At 40.3% G+C, this 7899-nt stretch overlaps 1 protein-coding gene across 1 annotated transcript in view; it reads right to left on the bottom strand.

The window, feature by feature from the left end:
• Positions 1–7899, bottom strand: part of BACE2 (beta-site APP-cleaving enzyme 2) — a 221514-nt gene that overhangs the window by 201331 nt on the left and 12284 nt on the right. The window lies entirely within an intron of this gene.

The raw sequence follows: 7899 nt of genomic DNA, 5'->3' as shown, positions 1-7899 counted from the left end.
GGGAGCGGGGGAGCGGCGGGGGCATGTGGATGTTGGCCGTCGCCTTGCTCCACAGCATCTCGCATGGTGAGCGCTGCCGGGCCCCGCCGCGGGGCTCCTTCCCTTCCTTCTTTCCTTCCTGCCGCCGGGAAGGCTGAACGGGTCGCGGTCGCGTCTGTCGGGTGGAACGCGTCGCGCTGGCTGCGAGGTGCCGTGAGGAGAAAGAAGGGCAAAGATTGCTGAGCAGTCGTTTAAGCTCGCTTACCTAGCGAAGTGACAGCCCTTAAGTTAAGGCTGTTTCTACGAACAGCAGAACAACCTTCTCGGAGGGTCGGCACTGAGGACGTTTCCTTCCCCTGCCCTCCCCCCCCTTTGGTTAAAGAACGTGTTCTTCTGAAACAGGAGCAATAGGTAACCCTGCCGTTTCTCACCCTGTATGGGGACGGAAACTAATGTCTACGGTATTTGGAAGGTCTTAGTTTGTGCTCTCCTGTGTGCTTAAAAGGATGTATGTGGTGGCTCTGTGTGTTATTTCTAGTGGTTTCTGTCTAATAGTTTCCTATTATAGTTTCCTATAATTCAGGTGTCTAAATATCTGAAACTGAGTTTAGAAATAGGGTTAAAAATATTTATTGTGCTCGTGGAAGTGTCCTGGGTGCAATAAATGCTTGGGGCAGATGTCCAGGGCATGGAGGAAAATTCCGTTACATGATGAAGAAGTATTGGCTGCTTGAGAATTCATCTCTTCGTATTAACTATTGAAGACAAATGAGAGCTCCCTTCCTTTCTCCTATCTTGTAAAGCTTGTTTGGGGGAATCTGATTATTATTTATGTGAACATTCTATAACACTTCAGCTGGACGAATACACGTAGGCATTTTGCCATTTTCCCACAAAGCTTTGCCAGCTCCCATCATTCATGACCTGAACCAGCTGCTGATCACTTTTGAGAACTCCGATTGCAGGGGTCTGTGTGTGCCATGGTCTGTAATCATTATCTGTTGAGGATTAAAATGAGATCGCCAGGAAATATTTTTTTTCTTTCTTTATTTATCCAGAAGAAAATCTGAATACAGAAACCTGAACTTAGGAAACCTGCCCTCGCAGTACTAGATGATGATCTTGGCATGCAAATCAAAACTATATGAAAACCAGAAACTTAATTTAAGGACAAATGCTAACATGCTGTAATTTTCTTCAGTTATAAGCTAGAAGTAAGTCCAAATTACATATGGAAAAAAATAAATCAGATTGTTATAGTTTTCTTATTTTCAAACAACTGTTACTGTAATTTGACTGCACTAGTCAATAAACTGTATTGAAATATTGAACTTACGCAGCAGAATGTTTCAAATTTACTGAACTAAGCTTTTTCCAAAAAGAAAAAGCCAATTAACTCTTTGATCAGGACTAAATTTATACCTAAATATGAAAGTTAGTGAAACTCACTGAATACCTTTGCAACAGTAATTGGAATGAGGATCAGGAAAACATTACAGCATTCCATCAGTTGAAATAAAAGGTTTGTTTTATATCATGTGGAGTATTGACGCAGACCTGGCCCCCAAGGAATATTTTCTTACCTCAGAATCTTTGGGTTAATTAGGAACTCTTTGGGTTAATTTTTTTTTAGTAACCCCAGGTTGGTAGAAAACCTTCTTGATCAGTTTATTGACTTGTAACCATTTAAGCATAACTTTATGGTTTTTATATCCACATCTTGAGCAAAAGCAGGGAGATCGAAATAGTCAGAACTCAGTCTCTCAATATTGCTGTGTGAGAAAGACAGGCAACGATGTTATGCAAGACAGGAGTATCTTTTTAAGACTTCTAGCTTTTCAGGTAAAAAAATGCTTGAAGCCTATTGTGTTTGAGACATATAATTTGAAAGAAAGAGACAGAAGTAACAGACAGCATCCAGGTATAGACAACAGAAGTGAGAGAAGTAGGAAGGAATTGAGTGTGAGAGGAATATAAGGGGGGGAGAGAGGAAACAGTATGCTTAAGGAAGAGATGAATCAGCAAGAATGTGATAACTCTGTATAAAGCAGGACGTATGAAACAGACATCCCTGTTTGCTCTCGAGACAAGCAATGGAATTCTGTGCCTTGCGTCAAACACCAAAGTCCTCCCCTGTGACTGTGGCCTGCATGCTGCCTCTGTATCTTGAGGTGTGGGGTGAGGCAGGGATTTTTTTGTCTGTAGTTTTGAAAGAACTATTCCAAAGTAGTGGAGAAGATGCATTTTCAGCTTACTTGCTTGGCATTCCACTATCTGCAGTCTTTTCCAGGTAAGGCAGGCAAGCACTTTTTACTTGCCAGTTTTGTCTCTTGCAAAGATTATATTTATGGTATTTACTTAGGAACAGTCACTTTATAAGCATTTAAACTCAGCGAAAACCCAACTGTGGTAACTGTTATCAAATGTAGACTTTCTAAATGAGACACTAATATCTAAAAATAAGTGTTGACGGTGAGGAGACTGTTTTTGACAGGTGGCTGTACTTAAAAATGAAGCAAACAAACAAAACAGCCCCCATGAATGGTGAACCAGAAGTGTCACAGCATTAGTCTGCATTGGACCCAGATCAGCTTATCTGTAGAGCATCAAGTCCATGGTTTTAACACAGAATGCATGAGACTGACCTTGCAAGATCTAGTTCAACCCCACTGCCCAATACGGAGTTAGCTACTACAGCAGGTTGCTCAGGACTGCATCCTCTCAGGTTTAGAGTACCTCCAAGGATGAAGACTTAACAAACTCTGTGGGCAACCTGTGCCAGTGCTAGACCACCCTTACTTTAAAAAGAAACACAAATTGTTTATATATATATATGTAAATCTTAGGTTTATACGGAGCTTCTTGTTTTCTGTTTGTGTCTATTTCCTTTTGTCTGTTCACTGGATACCACTGAGATGAGTCAAGCCACATCTTCTTTAACTATTTTTTATGCATTATTAAGATGGGCCTTTTCTTTACCAGGCTAAATAGTCCCAGCTCTCTCAGCCTTGCCTCAGGCATCATATTCTCCAACCTGTTAACCATCTTTGTGGTCCTTCACTGGACTTACTCCAATATGTCTGTGCCTTTCTTGGACTGAAGACCCCAGAACTGGAACACACTACTCCAGATATGATGTCACCAGTGATGACATGACCACTGTGATTTTTCTCCTTTGATACCAGTCCAATGTACTGCTGTCACTACATTTCCTTGGCCCTTCATTTTGCTGTGAAACCTTTCACTGGACAGGCTATCCCTTTCTTTTTATGTCCTATGTTGCTCTCATCTAAAGTCCTTCATAACATTGTCCTACCAAGCTTCACCCATGAGTACTTGGAGTCATCTCCAGTCAGTATATCAATCTCCATTTGTTTACCAGACTTGCATTCAAGTACTTTTCTGCTCTTGTATAAGAATTTCATCCCCCCAAAAGAGATGTCCATTAGCTGCCTTCAAATCCTACCTGTGGGCTTGCTGTTATTTAAAAACTCAGCAACAGTTGGCTGCTCTGTCCATCACTCTTCTGACTTAAAATGTTTATGGTGCAGATCACCTCAGCTTGTCAACGTAATAAATGGATGGAGAGGGACTTGCAGGTGCAATTTCTGTTCTACTTTGGACAACCACCTCAAGATGAGAGAAATAATCTTTTAAACGTGTTTGCTCTGTGATTTTGTTTATTAAAGGGGACCTAGATATCTGGCTGAGAGAGAGATCTGACTTTATAACCTTTTGTATCTCTGCATGACTTGAAAGGCTTGAAGAATGTATCTATCCTATCCGTGAACAATTTGCATCAGTAAAATTTATGTTCTGCACTCAGAAGTAAATGCAAATGTAGTTTCCTTCACAGTTTTCTGTTTCCTTTGTCTGTAAATGGGAACAATGATAAGCTATATAAAAGTCATCATGGAGTCAAAGTTATCTGTACAATGATGTGTAAATACAGTTTCTTGGTCTTTTGTGATAATGAGTACTATGTATAGCAATAAAGGCTTAACAAAAGAGGGGGATCACAAATAATTCTTGTAATTAAACCAGAAAACATCCAGTTGAACCAGGGCAGAGGCAGACCACTGCAAGGCTTTGCGACTGGAACCAATTGCCAGATTTGGTGAGAGCTGTATTATGCTGCCTGACCATGAGGAGCTGGCTTAGTAATAGATTGTCCTTGCAGAGAGGGGGCTTTGGATCCCAGAGATCAACCTCCATGAAAATCTTTCCAGTGTATGTCATCTGGCCCCATGGGCTGTCAGGAGTTTTCACTTCTGTATTTTATATCCCCTCTCCTGTTTTGTCCCTCTTCACCAGAATGCCTCTTGCTTAAAGCTTTTGTGAAGCTTTTCTCCTCTGACACCATGACATGCCATGAATGACTTATGACCTTACAGAATAGCCTTTGTAGTAAAACGGGAACAAGCATTTTATATGGGAATAATCCAGAATCTCCACTGGTCACATAGAAAGTCTGTATAATATGAAGGAAAAGAATCTCCCATGCATTGTGCCTGCTTCTCTCAAGGCAACCAATAGTGTACGAGAAGGTACATCACTGATGCTGATGTGTGAACAGGGAAGGCCTGGCTTTACTTGGTATTCCTGAGACTTAGGACAGGCTATCTGGAGAACCTGTGACAGCCTGCCACTGCTCTTGCTGTATTATCCATGACAGCAAGTTGGCAAAAGAGGTATTCCTTACTGTTCTCCCTGTTGCAACCTCCTTGAGAAGTCAACAGGAGCTCGTGATGTAAGAAACACGTGTGGCCAAATCCTCTCATGAAATCCCCATCCATAACTCAATGAAAGCTGCAAGCAAAGCAGATGGAAGGGATACCACTGCCCCACATGAGCCAATGAAACGTATATCCATTTCCTTTCCCCGTTTTAATGCCCCCCCCCCCCACGCTGTAGGCTGTTGCCTGGCAACCCTGCCTCCTTGCTCCACCTCTGCTCTGCGGTTCTGCGGGTCCCCCCGGACCCCCTCCCTTGCACCAGGCCTGGGGACAGCCACACTCGGCTGTGCTCCCAGCAATCTGCAAGCAGAGATATTGCCTCTTTATCAGGGCTTTGGAAGCAGGTAGGAGCCCTGCAAGGAAAATGAGAGGGCAGAGGACGCTGTGCGTTATCTGAAGCATGGCAGAGCTCTGCTCTTCCTGGTGCCTTCTGCATATTGACTCTAGTCAGGGGGATATTGGCTTCCAATATTTAAATTCTTCTTTTGTTTATGTGGTTGCTATTCTTTGTAAGCCACTGGCATCCTGGCCAGTTAATAGACAGCAGAATTTGGTTCAGGACCAGGAATAACCGTCTTCCCACATCATTACAGTACTTAATGGATTGCACAGTAACAATTATTAAAGAGAGATCTGCAGAGCTTTGAAACCATCATTCTTTTTTTTTTTTAAAAAAAGCCTTGTTGAAGCTGTGATACTCCCTCAAATTTCCCTTCCCCCCACCCCCCCCACTTCTTTTTAATAAGCAGCAGTTATGTGTACATGCACATGCCCATATCCAAACCCAGAGCAGCCCTAAATCTCTCATTAAAAGGCTCTGACTCCTAATCCAAATAATAGGAAATCAGATTTAGAAACAAAATAGTACTCCTGACTCAGCCTTTTTATGCTACAATATTATGATACATACTGTGTGACATAGCTAGGCCTATGATTTCAATATATGTAATTCATTTCATCATATCTTGTCATTCAAATAATTTAATGCTCTAGTCTTTAATGTCTTGTCTTTATATATACATCAGACACACAAAGAGGTTTAGTTCATCTTTATTTGGGGACTTTTAAATGGATATCTTCAGTGCCATAATGCTTGTATTTCATGTTATGCTGCTTTCTCTTATGAGAACCAATTAGCACCAAGAGAAGCCTTTCTGCCCTTCTGCGAGCCCAGATTTTCACCCAAGACAGCTGTCTGATACATCGTGTCCTGCGCTCTTAGCCTTCATCTTTAGCTCTATTACATGCCTGCCCCCCACAATCTTTCCTGTGGTAGGAAAAACTTGTCTGTATTAGTATGTGAAAATTAAAAAAAATATTTGTTCCTGGGTTTGCCCCTCTGAAAGGAAGTATTTTTCCTTTAGTTGACTGCCAGTTCTTTAAACAGCCAAGAATCTTACTTTTTCTGTTTGTTTGTGAAGTGCGATGTAAAAAGAAGTCTATACCTTAAATACACACAAAATCACTGCCCTATGTTTTGATGATGTTGTTTTTAATAGAAAATCTGATATTCTCTCAAGAAAACATGAATCATAGACAGGGCTTTAAAATGCTTCCCACAGACTGGATTTTTCCATGCTTTATTCTAGCACGGTTTTCTAAGAAATGTCTGTCAGCTCCTCTCCTCTGTCTCTAACAAATTTTGAACATGCTTGCCAGTTTAAATCAATTGGTTACATGGGTCTAAGTAGAATATAGCTAAGTAATTTTGTTTGATTGTGTATAAGTATATAAACATTCATCTGAGCAGAGAAGAGAGAGACTAATCCCACACCAAGTTTTTGAAGGCATTGGGAAAGTAATAGACATCTGAGGATCCACTTCTGACCAAATAGCCAGAAGAAATATTTTTTTCCTCTAATTTTGTGCTCACAGAACTACCCGATGGGATAAGCTTGCTTGCTCACATCTTTCAGGTGTTACCAAAACCCTAGGAATGAACTGCAGAAGAAAAGAGTAACTTCAGGCAGAGAAAAAAAAATAAATCTCCATTTTATACTTTCAAGCTTGGTGTATACTAAGCCATCTACACAGCTTTGAAAGCTGCTGCTTTAATTCATGAGCATATCAAGACTGGTTAATTGTGTGTACACTGTAAGGACGGGTCATGTGAGAGAGCACGTTTTTTGCCACATAATATTCTTGCACATTATAAGTTGAAAGTAGTCACTGGCTTCAGATGAAGCATAGGAAGCAAATTGTTCTTATTCCTTTGTATTTTGGGGATGGCCTTGATAGTTATCAGTAGTATAGATGTTTTCACAAATAATGACATGCAGATGTGTAGATTTTTTTTTTGTTCATCTTGAGTATTCTCAGTGTCATAGTCATAAACACAGCACTTCAACTCATATCTTCATAACAGTACTTCCAGAACTAGAAATTGCTTTTAAATTCTTAAGTGATTAATGGAAAATATTGAATTTTGGCAGCTTGTTCTGGTCAAAATGGCTGTCTGTGAATTTATAGATAAAAGAATTAGGCTTGGTGGCCAGTGAATATCAGAAGGTTTAGCAATTGGTTTTGACAAGCATTCAACATTTATCTGAATCTCTCTAGTATCAAATCGGGCATAAAGTCTTGTGAGGAAAACCTGTTCTTACAAGGTTTTTGATTCCTATTTTCAGACTGATGGAAACTACTGAAAAGCTTTCCCACTTCTGCTTCTCTTCCTTTCTTAACTGCTGCCCCACTGTCACCCTTCGAGTTTACCTTCTTTCGTTATGGCTACAGTGACAAAGCTTTACTTTATCTGAAAATTTGGTGAAGAGTTGTTCAAACTTGTCATCTTCAGCTTTCAAACAATTTGATTCAGGAAGAAGATGTGAATCGTAAGGCTTGAGATCTGAATGCTTTGGGCTGGTATTTATTTCAGCCAAATACACACAAATCTTTGCATGGTTCCTCTTTGCATATTTTTGTTAGAAGGGGGAAAAATAATTGGTTATTGAAATATTTCAGGCTTCCTTATTGTTACTGTCTCAGGGTGGTATGCTTCTGCTTTGTTTTTAAGCTAACTGGGCCTACAGCTGCTTTCTCAGTAGAACTGAAAACATTGTTAAATCTTATTAAAATAAAAATCATAACTAAATTTACATCTGGAGTTAGTTTACTTAGTTGATAACCCCTAGCAATTATCTTTACCAGTCTATAAACTAATAACCAATATTTTTCTTTCAAATAA

The sequence above is a fragment of the Chaetura pelagica genome, unplaced genomic scaffold (genome assembly GCF_000747805.2).
Source record: "Chaetura pelagica isolate M959 unplaced genomic scaffold, ChaPel_1.0 scaffold244, whole genome shotgun sequence".
NCBI lineage: Eukaryota > Metazoa > Chordata > Aves > Apodiformes > Apodidae > Chaetura > Chaetura pelagica.
The sequence above is the reverse complement of the archived record's forward strand: the minus strand, read 5'-3'. Positions and strand labels throughout refer to the sequence as shown.